Genomic DNA, 20,941 nt, shown 5'->3' with positions numbered 1-20,941 from the left:
GTATTTTAAACAAATAAAGAATCAACTGTTAGGCGGTACGATGTTCCCCAGGCCAGCTAGTATATAGATAAATTTCTAAGATATTAAAAAAAACATTTCTTTCACTAGAGTGAAGAATATATTTTACGTCTAATGTAAACAATCTTGTCCGTGAACAAAGCAAATGTTACCTCATTTATTACATTTATTTATAAGGAATTTAAGTTGGGAATGCGGCAAGCATCAATGACGTTCGTTCGTTTACTTTGACGTTGAATTTTGCCAATATAATTGTTAATTTCGACTGCCTTCACTCAAAGCGAGTACGTATTAATATAGTTAGCGCGCTTATGTTAGGGGTTCGAGAATAAGAATAAGAAAAAACTAATATAAAGTTTCTGTGTACTACTATTTATAGACATAACATAGACATAACATTTATTACAAACGAAAACACACACACATAAACACACAAAATAACAATACTTAAAGAAAAAGATAAAATAAGACATCAAAAACAATAAAAAATTAAAATTAAAAAATTCCCTTTTGCCTTTCGGTTCGCTTGCAGTGTGCAATGTGTGTGTACTGTGGTTGTAATTGGCCCTGGCTCAGCATTATGCTGAGGAGCAAAAAGTTCCACAGCGCTGGTCTTTATCATAAAATAAATTTAACTTCATAGCAATATAATTCTGGTGGTAGATCTGTTTCTACTAGAAAACATTTTTATTAAAAGTTTTACATATATTAATTCCATCCGTGATGATAAATGCAGTTTTTATATTACAAAATAACGTGTAAGGTTAGGGTGGGAATCGATTTTGTTACATAGTATACCGAAATGTATACCTGCTTAGCTTTCACCTTAAACTTCAATGGATATGTGAAGATCGCACTAAAATTTATGGCGTTGTTCTAAATATCAAAGCATTATGTACATAAGAAACTTTGCAAACACATTCCGTACGTGTTTTTGACGTAGCGGTTGTGCTCGTAAGCTACAAATCCCATTCGCTACGAAGCGGTCACATGACACGCTATAGTACCTTCGGGGCGGTTTCTTTACGAATATATTTATTATTTCGCCGTCACCAACACAAATGTCTCGAGGGTCACCCTTTTCTGATTTAGGTCCGCTCCATTTAAATAATTTATAGTTACGCAATTATTTGAAGCGTCAAATTAAGACAAATTGCCTTAATATTACATCGTTGAATGTAAAAAACAATTAAATTTTTATTTACTTCCATAGCTGTAATGCTGCGTTCTTATTTAATTATATTACATTTTGAATCGATGCCAATGTTTGAAACATTACTATCTCACCACTTATGTTCTCTAAAGAAATTACACAGGATTTTTTATTAACTATTTTTGTCATCTGCATATAAAAAAATGGACGTTGAATTTATAGTTATTTCCTCTTTAATTAAGTAAATAATGATACATGTAAAATATATGCATATATTATATTATATTTGATGGCTATAGGAGGAATAACACAAAAGAACTAAGAAAAATCCAAATAATTTTTGTTAAAAATTAAACAGAATACAACAGTTACTTTCAGTCAACAAATGATAATTAATTGAATAGATAAAACGTACTTATCCTCTCTTTAAAATGGATCTATTCAATTTAATAATTTCTCTGATAAAGTATAGGAATAACAAAGGGTCGTTACAGAAATTATTCCACTCGAATCGTTGTCGAACCTACTTCATTCGATAGGTCAGGCCATCTTCAGTAATACTCAATTTCCTTTAAGCTCTTACAAACAAATTATATTATTCCAAAATATCAAATGTCGTGTAACGACATATTTTCTGTGATGTTTTCTTTTGTTTCTGATTGTGTCGCTCCGTTGCTCACGCTATTTTATTCGTTCTGTTTCAAGTCAAGTGAAATTCAAACGACAATTGAATGTAGTATGAGAACCTGTCAAGCAATTCTCTATGATTTTTGACATTTTGACAGCTCAGGACGTGACTGGTACTTGCGGCACGTTGTAGAATACGCCTCAAATTATTTATTCATGTTAAATCATGCCTTAAGAAAGATCAAAGACACTCAGATTTATTTTTAAATGTTTCCAAGAAAATTCAATTATAATTAAAGTAACTACATATTTTCCTTGTAAGGTTTGCCTAAACAATCAAATAATATTTATTTTATTCAATTTTGAATGCTATTTAATTTGGAGTAAAATATAAATACTCGATTATTCTTCTGACTGACAGTCAAACTAATAAGTAATACGTATGTCGTAAATATATTATTTTAAATTTTTTTACACTTTCTAAGAGTAAAATTCACGCTTTCTAAAACCGAAACTACGATTTGTAGTTTTTAAATCTATTTTATGATCCCGTAAATAGAATAAAAATATGTCAGCCCATTTCCCAGTACACTTTGTTGGAACCGCCTTCATTATAGCACTTGTAGACACAGGATGTCTAAGGTTCGATTTCTTGCCCCATAATTATTGTTTGAGTTGTTGACAGATCTGTGTCTAAGCTTTTAAATAAGCTAATGTGCTACTAAAGCTTATCACCTAATTGCTCAAAAAATATAAACTAATAAAACTGAAATATGGATGACCATGGGACAAATTACTTTATAAAAGCTATCTAGTTAACACATTCATTGGTAGTGGTGTGAAATTCTTTGCACACACAAATACACAAAATGGCTTATTTAAAAATACATGTTCAATGTCATGTCGTGACATTGTATAAATATTTTTCAGAGAACTCGCGTGTGTCACTGCGCACGGCTGTCACCCGAAACTGGGTCACGCACATGACATTTCACTAACGCGCACTGTCTTAATTTTATTGCAGTGCTATTTATAATCTATATATATAAAAGAAAGTCGTGTTTGTTACAACACTTATAACTCGAGATCGGCTGGACCGATGTTAGTTATGTCTTTTTTGATGGATTTTTCTCCACTCCGAATAGCAGAATAAGTAATAAAATATAGGATAAGTTATCGAATAACAATTAATTAATTAATTAATTTTACGAATGCACACGGCATGTGGTGACATTTGTTGACAAAACTACGCATCATTTTACGTCGAATTCGTGTCACTTCAAGAAATTCCGAACTTGAAGTAAATGAGGAGATGCATAACCAGGCTTTTATCTTGATCGAAAACATGTGTTACCTCATCAAAAAATGTTGTAAAGCAGAAAGTGCTTTAACATGCATTATCGCAATATTGGCGATAGAGAGAAGAGGCCTAATGTGTAAAACTGCCATTCTTCTTTTGCAATGGCAAGCAATAAAACATTTCTCTATTTGCAAAAAAAGTTATCACCTTAATGAAATCCTAAAATAAGTTTAACTAAAGTAACAACGATATTATTATTAAGGCGGAACGAAGTTAGCCGGGTCAGCTAGTTTACCTATAAAACGTATAAAGTCAGACAAAATTCGATTGTTCGTGCATTGATTTCGTTAACATCGCGAAGTCTTAATTTACAGCATTTAAAACGTGTTCTGAAAATATATCTGATTAAGTTCAAAAAAAAAAAGTTAATAAAGTGTCTCTTATGATGAAAGAGTAGTATTGGCTTAAGCGTGTGACAAACATCACAATAATCAAAGATCATGCATTCAGATCACGGCTATGCACCAATGGATTTTTCTTTCTATGAACTTGCTTATACGGTGAAGGCAAATATCGTGAGGAAACCTGCGTGTCTTAAACTTAAGAATTAGCCCCGGATTTAGAGGAGGTTAGCCCCCTCCTCTAAATCCGGGGCTAAGAGAGACCCCACAATAGATATTTAATAATAACAAAGATGTAATTGGTTTCACAACAAATTATTTCTTGGAAAACTGGACTGAAAAAGATTGACTATTTTATTTGGAAAATAATTGGACACCACTCCTTTGTTGCTCAAAATCCGGACAACCAATCTGCGGCGAAGATTGGTTCCAATGGATTATTATTTTTTAAGAACTAATGAAAAAACCTATTGTTTAGTAATACGGAAGTATGTTCAATGTACTTTAGTAATAATGACTATTAGAAAGGGTGAAATATTTTACATTTATAAGCTATTCATTTAGCCACCTCGGAATATTAATTAAAGGGTGAATTAATTCTTTGTTTACTACAGCGTGCGGATAAAATCAACCAATTATTTATCATGATGACCTAGCTAATACTACAAAATACTATTTCAAATTTTGTAGTAATATACAGTCTAGTATGTAGAATATCTCCGAATTGCTCTCAATTCCCGCTACACGAATGATTAACGTCTGTAGCTGTGAATCATTTGTCTAAAGGTGGGAACTGACCAACGTTACGAGGTGTAATGTAACATGTAATGTAATGTTACACAGCGAGTATTCCGTGCAGTCAGTACGTCGTGTTACGGGGAAAAACAACGTAACACGACGTACTGACTGCACGAATGCTCGCTGTACAACATTACATTACATGTTACATTACACTTCGTAACATTGGTCAGTTCCCACCTTTACATGTAACGGCGGCGAGTGGCGAATAACTTTATTGTCTTCGAGGGCCGTAGCTCAGCTCCGTAATGACCTATTTCCGTCATCAATTAAGAGGAAAAAATCGGCTTTCTCAGTTTTATTAAGTCATAAAATGTTCGGATGTGTAGGGGTTTAAAACGGGCGGCGGGCCCCGGATTATGATTAAGCGGAAATTTTCCACGAAAATTAATCATTTTATTATTGCTTTTTTACTTTATATAGAAGTTACATAAAAACTTCTTAGTACAATTTATTATAGAATTTTTCATAAACACTTAAGACTTTGTACACACATATTATTCTAGGAAGAGCAGTGTTGGTCTAGTGGCTTCTGCGTGCAAATGTCATTCCTGAGGTCGCAGTTACGATTTCTGGTAGTGCACCAATGGACTTTCTGTCTATCTACACAGAAAACATAGTGAGTATATCAGCTGCTTCAGCGCAGAGGAATCAGTCACCCACGTAGTCCTGGAATGCGAGGCTGTGGCTAAACAACATACAGAAATCCTCGGAGCAATGAGGTAGCTCCGTGAAGCCTGCGAGGTGCCCAGGAAACTTCTGTGCTTAGGAAGGAGTTAGGCTGGCTTAGTTAGCCAGGACTTTACGCACAATGGACCTACTGAGAGTCTAAGTGCGAAAACTGAGTCGAATAACCTTCACCTTTTTTATACCGGCATGTCTCAAATTCAAAAATCGACGACATGTGTCAGAAGGTGATCATCTACTTGTCTATGAAATACAAAATGACCAAAGAAACGGACGCAATCTGAGGACAAAGCCCATATAGGGTTATAGCGCCACTCGACTATTATTATATTCTAGTTTTATAGTTAAAATCTCTAAAGCTGTTCCTAATTTATTGTCATAATTAAATTACATTCAATTCATTTATGTATGAGATACATAATTAATGTATGGCAATGTACATAATTATTGTTATCGGAGTAATTTGAATGGTGGGCATTAGTGCTCATACTCAACTCTAATGAGTTATGTTTGGTGGAGGCGGGGCTGTGGTTGTGACATGTTATACGGTTTGTCAAATATGCCTGCCATTATGCTAACATGGCAGCACTTCTAAGCGAAATCCATTTTAAGTATTAATATTTAAACTATACCTAATAGATAGCTTTTGAGCAACTATAAGTGCAGTAAAATTAGACTCAAAATTGTACGTGCTTTTGTGAATGGTGAATCAACTTATAAAACTGCACAGCCGGTGTTCGAATCTACGAGCTTTTATACTACGAGATTCTCAGATTACTTATTTATTTATTTTAAAGTTATAAAACAACACACAATGACAAAAATGACGTTGCAAATTTTACACACATAGACATTAGAACATAGAAGTTTCAAATAAGCAAGAATTGTAATTGTTTTAAGGTCGATTTACATCAAACGAGCGAATGCTCATTCTATCCCCACTACATCAAATTCTTCTAGTGTAAACAGGCGTAGAGCATTCTTTTGTTGTTCTTAGTGCGTTCGCAAAGATTCTATAGAATATTCTAAGAATGCTCGTTCGCTTGATGTAAACGGCGCAAGAGCGCGCGAACAGTTCCTTAGAGCGTTCTAGCGTGTTCGGACGTGCTCGCGCCACTGAGCGGTCTTTTCAAAGCGTTCTTGTGTTCTAGCGATTGTTTACGTATCTTATCGATTAAATTATGGATTGGTCTCAAGAAAAATGTTTATTAATGATAGAAGCCTACCGCAATTTCAGATGCCTGTGGGATCCGACGTATGTAAACTATAAAAATACAACTTACAAACAAGATGCTTGGCGGGAAATCGCAAAACAACTGAAATGTAATGTTGAAGAGTTAAAAAAAAAAGATGGACTCGCTTCTTGCATCTTACCGCCGGGAAAGGCAAAAAACAATGAGTACGAAGTCAGGCAGCAGTGCCGATTGTATTTATAATTCTAAATGGTTCGCAAAGTCACTGCTAGTTTGTCATATGCAGGAATCGAGTCTCTAAAATTCGTACTTGATTTTCGAATTTTTTCGATGGTCAGAGATAGTAAATGATCAAAATCCTCCGGCGCCATTCTACAAAAGTTTTGGAATTGTCCACTTTCTTCTTGTTTTCGCATATCCGTCATTGTTTCACCTACATCATCCAGTGTCCTTCTATGCATTAAATTTGTAACCCACCAACGTCTCTTCCTTCTTTTATTTTTGAGTTTTCGCGACAAAATAATAAATGCAGCACTTGCAATAATGATATCGCTGTCAGAGTCAGACATAACGAAGCACTACCAATACTAACCACAGAATTGACACGAATGAGCAAAGAACATTCGATCTAGCTTTTGTTTACACTAAAAGATTACGAAAGAATGCTCTTGTTCTAGCTCTAGCTCTATGTTCGTTTGATGTAAATCGATACCTCTAGCTTTCGTTTACACTAAAAGATTACGAAAGAATGCTCTTGTTCTAGCTCTAGCTCTATGTTCGTTTGATGTAAATCGACCTTTACAGAATGATAAAGGATGATAGTGAACAATAAGATTCGTCTTTCATGTCATTAATATCTCAGACCAATCATTAAAGCGACAAATACCGTAGCTGCAGTGGAATAAGTCAGCACTACTGCATTTCCATAGAAGTTTTCAACATTGAATGAGACCAAGCATCGGAATGTTCCTCCATTGTTCTACCGTGTAAAGACGACGGACAATCTGCTAACTTATCTCCAAGTCCTCAACTTACTCATATAACGCTTCAAGAAGCAGGCTAGGTATTATATTAGATTTCCTTACGTCCGCCAGGTATAACATATTATAAAGTATTACTGTTGTGTGATATAACGATGTTTTATGAAATTTATGGCGTCATAAGTACGACCTAATGAGCTGTAAAATCGCTTGATAGTGATCTCTTTAAATTGCTCAATTAATAACTTGGCGTATGTTCTTTAGTAACTGAGTCCAGGGGTGCAATTGTTAAAACAATAACAAGAGAAGGATGATATAGGTTTTAGGTTGGTGGACTCATTTTTCGCACTTAGACTCATAATTGGTCCGTTATAAGTAAAGTCCTGGCTAATTTAGCTCTAGCTCCTTCCAGAAGCACAGAAGTTTCCTGGGCACTTCACAGGCTTCACGGAGCGACCTCACTGTTCCGAGGATTTCTGCACGTTGATTAGCCACAGCCTCGCATTCCAGGACTACGTGGGTGACTGATTCCTCTGCGCTAAAACAGCCTCTGCACAAGGGGCTGTCTGTGGCGCATAGGACAAAAAGATGTTTATTAAGGAGACAATGACCCGTAATTGTCCCTATCATTGTTTTAAGAATGGTTCGATTTAGGCTTAGAAGTTGCTTTGTCAGTCGCGGGTTCACTGCTGGCAGGGCCATTTTGGACTGCTTGGAGTCCACACTTCGCGACCAACACTGATGCTGGAGTTCAGCGGATATGTGGCGAATCCAGGTTCGTACTATCGAGAAGGGCAAGGGGAGGAGCGGATACGGACCAGCATGCATCATTCCTGAGCCTCTTCTAGCAAGCTCGTCGGCAGCATCAAGAGAGGGATGAAAATTGTCTAGTTATTTTTACTATTGCTTGCGGCTTTATCCGTAAGTTTAGTTTCAGTTAATACTAACCACTGGTACTTCGCAGTATCTTAAGTTGCGGCATAAAAATGTTGATAACAAACAGATACAATATATTTTTAACAAGGCATAATTAAATTATAATTAAAAGAGGCGGATGAGTGCTTTAGTTACAGTGTAAAAACTGATTAGATTAATTATTAATTATTGTTGGATTAGAATAATGAATGGGTTTAATAAAGACGGCAATTTTACCAAACTTCAAAGCGTTAATAAACTTACATCCGTCTCTTTGATCATTTTATATTTTAAATACAACTAGGTGATAAAGATTCTGTGTGTAAAATATGTCGTCGAGTGAGCCAGTATTAGATGCGATAGAGAAAAATACATTAGTGCATAGCTGTGGTTTGAATGCATGACCTCAGGATTTTGAGAGGGGCTCGCCTAAGCCACTGACTGGGCCTGTTCATAAATATATTTATAATTTTTAAGTGTCTGCATTCAAATATGACAACCAATATCAATAATAACAATTTTTTATTTGTACATATTAACTTTTCATTGTTCGTAAATGAGCAGTAATTCTCTATTACAATCCAATTCGAAAGCAAATTACCCATATAGATTTCCAATTCATTTAATCTCTACTAAAGCAGCCTAACACGAGGGCTCGAATATGCCGTAATCATTGAAATTTAACATTTATTTAGAACAATAGCCAGTTTGCGTTCACATATGTAAATTACTAAAACGTAAATCGTAATACAAATTCAATATAAATTTGTAGTTAAACTATTTACATATATCATGTAGTTTTTATAAATTCTTCATTAATTTTCTCATCAAGGAAGTAATGGGGATGGAAATTCACTTTATATTGCGTTTAAAAAAATCGTAAAATCTAATAGTAAACGAACAGCAACAATAAATTTTCGAAAAATATAATAATTTGTAAAACTTTATATAAATACAAATTCAATATAATTTTGTAGTTAAACTATTTAATATACATATATCATGTAGTTTTTATAAATTCTTCATTAATTTTCTCATCAAGGAAGTAATGGGGATGGAAATTCACTTTATATTGCGTTTTAAAAAATCGTAAAATCTAATAGTAAACGAACAGCAACAATAAATTTTCGAAAAATATAATAATTTGTAAAACTTTATATAAATACAAATTCAATATAATTTTGTAGTTAAACTATTTAATATACATATATCATGTAGTTTTTATAAATTCTTCATTAATTTTCTCATCAAGGAAGTAATGGGGATGGAAATTCACTTTATATTGCGTTTAAAAAAATCGTAAAATCTAATAGTAAACGAACAGCAACAATAAATTTTCGAAAAATATAATAATTTGTAAAACTTTATATAAATACAAATTCAATATAATTTTGTAGTTAAACTATTTAATATACATATATCATGTAGTTTTTATAAATTCTTCATTAATTTTCTCATCAAGGAAGTAATGGGGATGGAAATTTACTTTATATTGCGTTTTAAAAAATCGTAAAATCTAATAGTAAACGAACAGCAACAATAAATTTTCGGAAAATATAATAATTTGTAAAACTTCTGTCCCTCCGTGGACATATTTGGAACTAAAGCACCAAATTTTATGGAAATTTGATGAGTTGGGGCTGTCAAAAGACATTACCGTATTGGCATTTGTGAATTAAGTATTTACTTGATGAAAACTATCGTAAAGTGCTCAGGCTCCAGCATAATTCTCTAGGGATTGTTTGGTTGTTCCGGTTCACTTGATTGTTTCCGGTGGGAAGGTTAGGTACTTGCCTATAAATTAAATGAAGTAAAGCGGATCAGAATGGTGTTTGACTTTGTACGATCATCTTTTGGCTGTACAAGTTGTACAGAAAATTATATAAATTAACAAGTGACATTACCCACGAGTGTAGTTTGAATGAGGAGGTCACGTCATCAGTCAACGTCAATTATTTGTCGCTAAGCGTTACATCTATTTATATGTCAACAATGCTCTTTCAACATGTCAAAGATACACGTCCGGGTCAGAAAGTATGTATAGTGCTTTTCATGAAAGAAGTCCCGCGGTGATTTTTGGAACTAAATTTGACAGGTCGGCAATGTTGTCATTCGTCGATGTTATCAAGTTCGTTTGTTGTAGTAGATTTTTGTGAATTTTTAACTAGCTTAGTGCATTTTAAAGATTGATTACAATGCCAAAAGTTGTAAAAAGTTCGGCTCGAGAAATGATATTAAAGGTGAAAGAGTTCTGTGAAGCAGAACATAAGAATCAAGGTGTTTTAATACAACTAAACAATGTTCGGAAGAGAGTTGCCGCCATAACAGGTACTTTTTAAAGTTGCCATTTAATAATTTTTTGCTGTATTGATGGGACTTTTATGATATAAATTCGTTTTTGCGACAAAATTGAATAAATACATAACGTGATGAAACTAGGTAACTGAAATTAAAACATATATTACATAAGCAATATAAACTTAAAGTTACTATTATTTTTAATTGTTCATAACTTAATTGCAGGTGTGTCAGAGAAAACTATAACAAGAATTACAAACGAAGGTATAACAGCGGCGTGTACTTGGAAAAAATTGTAACCAAACAATTATGCAATAAAACTCTGAATATAAAGTTGTATTGCTTTTCTTTACCGTATTTTCTCATCCTTTCCCTGTAAGTAGGTAGAACACCGCTAATATAAGTAAATAAAAATATACTTTTTACATAACAGAAATATTGTTTCATCGAAGTATGCAGAAAATAATATTATTTGATAAATTACATCTGCTAAATGTAAATAAAATAGGTAAATTTTTTACTCATAAATGGCAACATTACGTCATGCGATTGCAGCGCCGCGTCTGGGGGACTTCTTTCATGAAAAGGACTATAAATAAAATTTGGATTGAATACTATAGAAATATACTGCTGCATAAGAGGCACCTTCTCTTCAATTTTACCCTAAAAAATCAGTGGTAAAATCTTATTTTAAAATCAGTAAAATGTGAACCAAGGTTTTTACATTGACGATTTATTCAAAGATTAAAATTTACCCTTTTATGATCGAATCCACCCTTAGTCTGTCAGTTATTAGGTCAAATTCTAGTGCGAATTATGCCACATGTTAGTTTTAAAACATTGACAGATGGGAGACTTGAATTGCAGGTGATTTGCAGATCGTACTTAGTTGCGTCGCGTCTAGGTGCAATCTTCTTATTGGCCTGTAAACGTGTACAAGGAAATATATGTATAATGTACTAGCTGACCTGGCTAACTTCGTTCCGCCCTACAACCTTATAATATCGTTGTTACTTTAATTTAACTTATTTTAGGATTTCATTAATGTTAAGTATTACATTAATACAACTCTTTTGCAAATACAGAAATGTTTTATTGCTTGCCATTGCGAAAAAAGAATGGCAGTTTTACACATTAGGCCTCTTCTCTCTAGCGCCAATATTGCGATACTGCATGTTAAGCACTTTCTGATATCCAACATCTTTTGATCAGGATCAAAGCATGGTTATGCATCTCCTCGTTCACCTCAAGATCGGAATTTCTTGAACTGACACGAATTCGACGTAAAATGATGCGTAGTTTTGTCAACAGATGGCACCATATGGTTTTTGCATTCGTAAAATTAATTAATTAATTTATTGTTATTCGATAACTTATCCGATATTTTATTGCTTATTCTGCTATTCGGGACGGAAATAAATCCAACAAATCAAAAACCATGGCAATCGTTCCAGCCGTTCTCGAGTTATAAGTGTTGTAACAAACACGACTTTCTTTTATATATATAGATATGGCGTTTGCGTGGTTAATATTTGTTGTTTATATAAAAAAAACTAATTTGGGGTCTTATGTTAAGAAATCTTTCGAATCAAGTAACGCTCAAATAGTATTAGGATTCGTTAATTGTAATTAAAATACTGTTTAAGGCATAATTGCGTTAAAAATAAAATTAAGACAGAATTAAAATTAAGAGAAATACAAACTAGGAGTTTCCAATTAAAAATAATACAAGCATTTTAGTTGTTGATTAAATTACATTTGGGAGTGACATTTTGCGACGATATCTTTGTTTTTCTTCTTACCACTATTCTGATCTCGTTTTAATTATCTGAATTAACTCGTTCAGTTAATTGAAGTCCCGATAGTAAACTTAACCGAGCGACGGAGAGCAATCAGCAGCTAAGACAACAGTATCGAGACGCGGCGAAGCTTCACTAAAGGCTTGATTGATACAGCCTTACATATATACAGCCTCATGCTATAAGAATATTATTTATAAATATTCAAGTTATCCGCGAACCTGCTTTATTGTTCACAAATTGAAATTGTTATAATTAACAAAAGGTCAATGCGATAAACGTATGAATGGCGCTAAATCTAGCAAAGCCACAGATTAGTAAAGATTTGAATGTCATTGACTATACAAATGGCGCGCTGACATTGTTTTCTTTGACAGATCGTGTTTATATTATTTCGACGTTCTGTGTTATATGTTAAAACAGAATTCATTGATGCGTATTTCGATTTTACGATATAGCATTTTTTTAATGCTGTCCTTGCCACTTTTGTGTGTTTTGTGAATTAAAATTTTTGCCTCAATAAGAAAAATAAAATTTTATTAAATGAATTTTTTACACAAAAATTGAACATCCAGATTCATGCTATAAAATGAAAGATATTTACGAATTACTTCCGCATCCGGGTCTCCGTTTTGTAGCTTAGCGCTCATAAAAATTAATAAAGATTACTGTAGCCAAAATTTAAAGCATTGACGCTAATTCTGATGTACCTCTAAGTAAACTTAGCACTCGGTAAAATATATTCATTGGTACTTTTATCAGTACATTAGCTATATATATATGTTGGGTATCTATTGTAGGTATAATAAAGTAGATACTGAAAAGTAAGATTACTCAAATCTTTGATGTGGTTTCAAATGAAAATAATATTTAATCGTTTCTCACAATTATATTTTAACATTACGGTTAAAAAACCTTAGCAAGATTGTTTAAACGAGTTTTATTTCTTTCATAAGCAATTATCAAAATTGATTTAAAAAATATTGATTAGTTTTTTGGATAAGCTACGGGGAAAAACCGAACGGAAAACAAGAAATAAAATAAGTTGTTCTTAAAGTCCGCAGGGTCTTTGCTGCTTTGATGTCGCGATTATCGAACATTCTTCTTCTTTAAGGGTGAAACTTCTTAGTATTGTAGAAAATACTAAATACAAGTTCTTGAGTTAGTGTTTTAAATTCGAACTTCACTCCATTTCAATAACAGCTGAATGTATTATATTTGCAATCAAATTAAATTGTTTGTTCGAGAAAATGTAAGTGCATTTACTAATATTTGTTAGATGCAACTAGTAAAATTAAATATTAATAATTGAAAGGTTATAAATTAAAAAAAGGAATATTAGTCATCTTAAAAAAATCTTGTTAGCCCAGTCTAAGTATAAAAAAACAATATTCCTTTAAACTTAACTACTTCTTCCTGTGTATATATAATATATATGAATCTCGTGTCAAATTGATTATGACCAAAATCCTCCACTTTATCGATTTATGTGTATGTATAATATATATTCTGCAAGTCTGAGATTAGATCGTAATAAATTTTTATTCAAAATTTTCTTTGTTGGTGATTTTCACCAATAGAACTACCAAAAGTCAATTTTTTATATCGCTATTAGTACTGCCGTAATCTTCTCTCAATGGTCGAGAACGTAGTGATTTAAATGGCAGAACAACATTTGCCGGATCAGTTAGTATTAAAATACTAATTTATTTCGAGGTGATATAAACCGAATCTAAACATAAAAAAACAATATTAAGCTTTTTATTGTCCTTATCGTAATCGAAGCTTCGGTATCGCCCTGATAAGAATATTATACGTTGTGACTAAATTCATTATTATAGATGGCTATTCTGCAATGCAAAAACTATAGACAAACGTTACTACATTGATGATTATAACATATTTTTTGCATTAGATACAAAAACTTACAAATACAAGTATACAACATTTATAATTAAAAACTGGAGACTTATATAAGACAAAAAATACTCTAAAAAAATAATCTATTTTAAAAACATCAAAAAAAAGTTTTTGGTTTAGTCGAGTACTACTCATTAAAAAAACTTGTTTGACAGTTGCGTTTTAGCAATCGTTTGACAATGTTTGTCTTAAAAATCAAATACAGGGTACTAAGTATGAAAAACAGATAAAAGTCAGTAATCTCTGTAATCAGTAAAGATATCTAACTTGTAATTTTTTCTTATACCTATAAATAATATTGGGCTCGAGGTCGACTTAAACTAAAATGAATAACATCATATTGTTATTCCGCTATTGGCGTCCACTGACGTCAATTTATGAGTAGGAATTAAATATTCGCACTTCCAAACAAGTTCTTAATTATATTTATTAGATGTAATCTGGCGAACGGCAAACGTTTTACATTTAAATTAAACCGGATTCCTAATTTTTTGAGTGAATCTGTATGCGCAGTACTACTCCGTTGGTAACTATAGTACCTTAAGGTACATACACTGTGTAATCAACCGTAAATTCTACAGCGATTATGTCAGAACGAAAATATTCAATAAAAACAGAAACAAATTAAATAAAGAACCGACCAATAATTATAGGTTCTGATGCGAACAGTCTGATATTCATTAAATTTCTATGACCTACACACTCAGACGAAATAGCAGTTTTGTATGCTCATTCGTTATTAAATAATTAAATATTTTGACTCTGAACAAACAAAAAAAAGTATCTAATCCATTTGCTTACACACGTTTAATAATTTGTTTATTTTAGAGTTTAAAAATTGTAAAAGAACAACTTAGATGTGCTGAGCGACATTTAACATAATGTACAGATATAATTATCATAATCGGCCGAAAATAGACCTCGGCATCGAGACGGCGAGATTGAGCCAAACATTGTAATAGACAATAACATTAGTTGGTGAAAAGATTATATTAATACATTACCATAGATTTATATGACTAATAGAATAACTCTATAAAAAACTTCTCCCCTTCAGATCGTGATCGTGATCTGGTTCGTTCATTTCTCACTTACACCTTTTGTCTCTGACACATGCCGTCGATTTTTTGATCGTACATCACGCAGTTTTCTTCACCGTTCGCAAAAGAATTTACCCACATAGACAAATCTATTGGTCCAACTAACCGTCTCAGTTAGCAAATGTAGTAATTAAAATCAGATTCTAGCCTTACAAAATATCCACTACTACTACTACTACTGTTTGCGAATTCGTATAGTTATCATAAAATTGTCTTCCGTATGATTTCCTGTTGCTATAGGCTCCTATTTTTTCGGAGCTATAAAAAAATCATAATTGGGTAAAAATGAAAATCAAAGACATATATATTCCTTGAATATTCAATTACCGCATGAAGAAATAAGAACAGTTTTATATTTGTGTAAGTTAAAAGACTTATTAAAAATAAGCTAATTTATTCAATTGAAGTTTGATATTTCCATATTTTTGATATTTCAATAGTTTGTGTTGTTTTTTGTTGTGGTTGTGTGTTTTTACATTGTGAACATCCATCAATATAAATTGAGTATAATAATAAATGTTTTAATCCATTGGTTTTGTTAACAAATATATTAAAAATTACATTATGTCAAATAATGTACTTACACAAGCTTGTAAATGGAGTTTGATACCATGGAGTTACATACTCACTGCTTCTACTACAACTTCTATGCAAAATAACTATTGTCTCTTCTAAAGTATCAAAAAACGATTTTGTTAAAGAAGAATTCAAGGCCGTGATGCGCACTGCCAAATATATTATTAATTAAATATGTAACCTATTAAAAGGAAACGTTGCTAAACTTCCGTTGATAAGGGCAAAGTCAAAAACAATTTTTTTTAACATAATACTCAGTACTTACGATATTTGACGTATATATATGTATTACACGTACGACAACAGCACTTTGGATATTGAAAGAACTATCGAAATTGCGTCTTATTGTAAGATGACATTTCTTTTAACTGGGCAATTATTTAGTGAATCAGTTGTACAAGATCATTTAAATCGCTCTTACAATAGAGCAGTCAATGTTGTAATACATTTTCTTTGGAACCAAGGTCATTGTCGTACAATTGTATCTAGTCCGAACTGTACCATGAATGAGTCGTTAGATGAATGACATTCCGGCAAAAAAAGTAGGAACTCCACTACTAACACGATATAGAAGTATATACCATTGAAATGTAATACCATGTATGAATATGTATACCATTGAATTGTTACAATATTACTGTGATTCCTTTAAAAGTGGAAAAATTGCATATACACATTTGGAAGCTTTGTAGAATATTGAAAATTATAACAAATATCTACATTTAATATGTTATTGTTTTTTGATCTCAACCACCACGGAAAATATAATATTTGGTTGACAGTATTGTCGCTTATAATTAAAAGCGCAAAAAAAATAAACATTGGCTGAATTTAAAACAATGAACTAATTTGAAGTCGCTTTACAATGAGTGGTTTGATACAATATGCCTCGTCACAGCTCCCTCTTTCCCCCTAGACATGCATTATGTCACATACATCAATTTCGATGCCTCGTATCGCGGTCCACTTTGATAACTTAAACGTGAAAATTTGTATGGATATTTGTTTTACCGTGTTTTGTTTCTGAATATTATGTGAATAAAGAAAACCTTCTTTTTTGATTTTTCACAATGGCTGGCACAAAAAAATAGAGAAAAATTCTATCATAGACAACGTACGATTTTATAATACTATGCGCAGTCAAAGTAGCGGGTCAAATAGTCGTAATATTCGATCTTGCCCTTTGTATAAATTTCGATCGAAACAATGACTTGTATTTTTAAATTAAGCGAACCGTATCATTTGAATATTATTTTTTCATATAACACGAAGTGAATAAATCATCTTTTTAATTAATGAAACGGCTATCTTCAAATTAACTTCTTTAATAACCTTGTACAACAAGTTTGTTGAGGTTTTTACCCGAATTCCATCCCGCCGTTGGACGTAGTAATGTCTAAATTTAATAATTATAATATGGATAACTTTATGTTTTTATATCCCCTTGAACTTCAAAATCGAGTTAGCAAAATAAAACAAGACAGGATGCCAATGTATGCCACTGTTTTGTCTTCAAATTCGCGCACACATTGAAGCATTGACATTGCTAATAAATTAACGAATATTGGATGAATATATTTACCAATACTGTGGTACTGTTAAAGAAGGAATATAATATATATATACTAGCTGACCCGGCAAACGTTGTTTTGCCATGTAATATCATTTATAATAAAAAATAGGGTTTAATCGTAGAGGGGTGAAAATTAGGGGTTGGATGTATTTTTTAATACTGTATCATAAAAAAATAAAAAAATAAAATTTATCTAAAAATTAAAAAATAAATTATTTAGGGGTGGACTACCCTTAACATTTAGGGGGATGAAAAATAGATGTTGGCCGATTCTCATAGATACCGGATAAGCACAAAAAATTTCATCAAAATCGGTCGAGCCGTTTCGGAGGAGTATGGCAACGAAAACTGTGACACGAGAATTTTATATATTAGACTAGCTGACCTGACAAACGTCGTTTTGTGTAGAGGGGTGTCAATTAGGGGTTGTATGTAATTTTTGTATGTTGTATCATAAAAAAATAGAAATTAAAAATTTTGTCTAAAAAATAAAAAAAAATATTTAGGGGTGGACTACCCCTAACATTTAGGGGGATGAAAAATAGATTTTGGCCGATTCTCATAGATACCGGATAAGCACAAAAAATTTCATCAAAATCGGTCAAGCCGTTTCGGAGGAGTATGGCAACGAAAACTGTGACACGAGAATTTTATATATTAGATGAATAGAACTGTCTTGCTCTAAGTCCAAATGTTGACCACGTATTTTATATATAATAACACCTGTTTCGTGATTATTTATTTTTCTTAATAACAAGTAGGTGATCAGCCTTGCCTGACACACGCTGTCCATTTTATTGGTTTTTAAGGTATATTGGTTTCCTCACGATGTTTTCTTTTACCGTACGCAAATGTTAAATGCGGGATAGAAAGTCCATTGGTGCACAGCCGGGGATCGAACCTTCAACCTCAGGGATTCGAGTAGCACGCTGAAACCACTAGACTAACAGTAAATATATATAGCCACATAAGTATACTATATAATTGAATTATCTAACTTGCCATAACCGACAATCAAGAAGTCGTCCCTAATATAGATAAAAATGCAAATTCATTTCGAGACTATTCTTTATTCACTCCTTTTCCTTCCCTTGTTTGCAGAATTTTATATTACATTTTTTCGCATATTTAATATTTATTGGTATAATAAATTGAGAATCTACAAAGTCAATAACGATCAAATTTACCACTTTTTATATTGTCCGTAAATATTCTTCGTTATAAGACTAAAAAACACTACTAAACCGTAATAAATAAAAAATTGCCAAACGTTTTTGTAATCACACAATGACCAATGCGTATGATTATTTATACGTTTTGTTAATTTTAAAAGTCAAAAGGCCATAAACGTCATAATCCTTAATAATTCCAGTCTAAAAAAAGGCATAAGATTAATTACTTTTAAGCTTTTATTTTACTAAAGTGCCTAAAATTTCACGAACTTAATTACTCACGAAAAAGCTGTATCATCTTGTAAAACATTCAATCGATTAATATTCGTATAATTATCATTTGAGTCTCATGATACAGTATGAAATTTGAGAGGTGAGGGGTCGGGACTAAGTATATTTAATTTAATACAATTTATTGGTTTGAATCGATATAATGACTATATTGACTTTCAATATACTCGTATTACGTTGAATATTTACGTAAAGTTCAGGTATTCAGTCGGAATTCCCCGTGAAAAATATATAAATCATAAATTTTACATGTCTGTTTATACATACTATTATTTATACCTTTTCTTTAGATTTTATTTTATTTAATTTTAGTTATAGTTGCATGTTATTTTTAGTATCTTTTTGTTAATTAATTATGCATCTCTTGTACTTTACCCTCTGTAGGTGTTTCTTTTTTTGCTATTGATCCATTTTAGGGTTGCCTGGAAGAAATCGCTTGTTAGCGATAAGGCCGCCCGTTGCCAAATAACTTATGTAACCTGCTTACTTTTTGTTTTTTTCTATATGTATAATTATGTGTATTATGGCCATGAAGTGTAAATAAATAAATAAATAAAATCTAGAAGCACTACAATTGTTTAGACTGTTTCATTGTGTGATTCTTGACACGTTGATATTTCAGCCTAAGACGTAATTCCAGCTAATAACTAACCACGACTACTTAATATATTAGAAAGAACTCCATTGACGCAGAGCTAGGATTTTAACGGACAACCTAAGGACAGAATTCACGCTTAACCGCTAGGCTCATACTGCTCTTCAGTACAACAATTTTTATATTTTTTTCGGACATTAATGATTCTAAAAAAATCGCCGCCGATAAATTAAGCAATAAATGAGGTGATGAAACCTAAAAAAAGCCGTAAGTTTCACAATAGTTAGCGAGCCACTTTTGGCCTAATGTGTTACCATTTTGGTTCATAGACAATAGATGCCTAAATAAGGACGTTATTGCAGTAGGCTTACGTTTGCTTTGCAAGAAAAGTTTTAGACGTAAATGCAGATATTTTAATTAAAAGCAAGTTTATACGGATTCATTTCGTTTGATATTTCTTGTGCCTTTTAATTGCTACATTTTACTCCGACATTTTTCTTAGGTCGTCGGATATTGTAGTAATTTTACAATTATGTACATATACTATACCAAAATTAATAGTTAATAACAAGTTTTTGTGTATAAATAATCACTACTATTGGCTTATGAGCACAAATATTTGATCAGCCGTTACTAAAACCGAAATACGACTGATTAAATACAAAGCGTCTTCCTTTGATTTTGGTATTGGACAAATACACTTGAAGGATAGTGTAGTGAATAATTCCACAGATTACAATAATTTTAATATAATCTTAAAGTTTACGATTTTAACTATTAATTTAATTTTTGAATTAATATATACATATATATAGTCAGTACAAAGTTTTTAACTTTATTGAAAAATTGTGTTACCTTTATTATGCCTTGTGCTATTTTTTACTATAAATATTTTACTATTTGTAATAGTTGTATCAAACCTTTGTATTTAATGGAGTGTTAGTAGTTTTCACTGTAATAACAGACATGCAGCCTGCACTTCGTAGCACGTCGGTAGCACCGTAGATGTACGCGCGTTCCACGATTTGAATCTTGTATCACAACTCACTCGCACACACTTTTATAATCTAGATAACATAGGGCCACACTATTCGTGAATTGTTTGAAGCGCGAGTCGCGATGTTCTTCTTAAGTTTTGGAGGTAAGGTGACGCGGCCTCATCTCATCGCCGCTACACAATTACTGCTACTGGTCTACGCTGTGCGCAATCAACGGACGCCACAGTTCGCAGTACCCAGCCAAAATTCAGTGAAACAGTTGACGATCGCCAAGTTACAAAACTCGTGCCTATAATATGATGCTAATTCTTATGTGCAACTCTTAACTATATTAACGATTTCAAATAACAGTTTAAAAAGGTTTAGGTAAATGCCAGCATATCAGGTCTAGAACATTTTGGATAAAATAAAGAATTCTCTCACGGTTTTGACACTAAAAAAATGTGTTGCTCCAATATTTTGTTCTCCTTACACATAAAATGAAAAATATTACCTTAGGTCGAATTGAAACTGCAAAGAAATTCCGAACTATCAGAAATTTTACGAG

The 20,941-nt window shown here is 32.4% G+C and overlaps 1 protein-coding gene across 2 annotated transcripts in view; it reads right to left on the bottom strand.

The window, feature by feature from the left end:
- LOC125063381 (FMRFamide receptor-like) overlaps positions 1-20,591 on the bottom strand; it is a 90,155-nt gene extending 69,564 nt beyond the window's left edge. For both annotated transcript variants that reach the window (XM_047669797.1, XM_047669798.1), the window contains exon 1: positions 20,317-20,591. The gene's annotated coding sequence lies outside the window, so the exon portion shown is untranslated. The remainder of the gene's footprint in view (positions 1-20,316) is intronic.
- Positions 20,592-20,941: the final 350 nt, after the last annotated feature.

Source organism: Pieris napi, chromosome 3 (assembly GCF_905475465.1).
Source record: "Pieris napi chromosome 3, ilPieNapi1.2, whole genome shotgun sequence".
NCBI classification, from domain to species: Eukaryota; Metazoa; Arthropoda; class Insecta; order Lepidoptera; family Pieridae; genus Pieris; species Pieris napi.
This window is presented reverse-complemented; position numbering and strand designations above follow the sequence as displayed.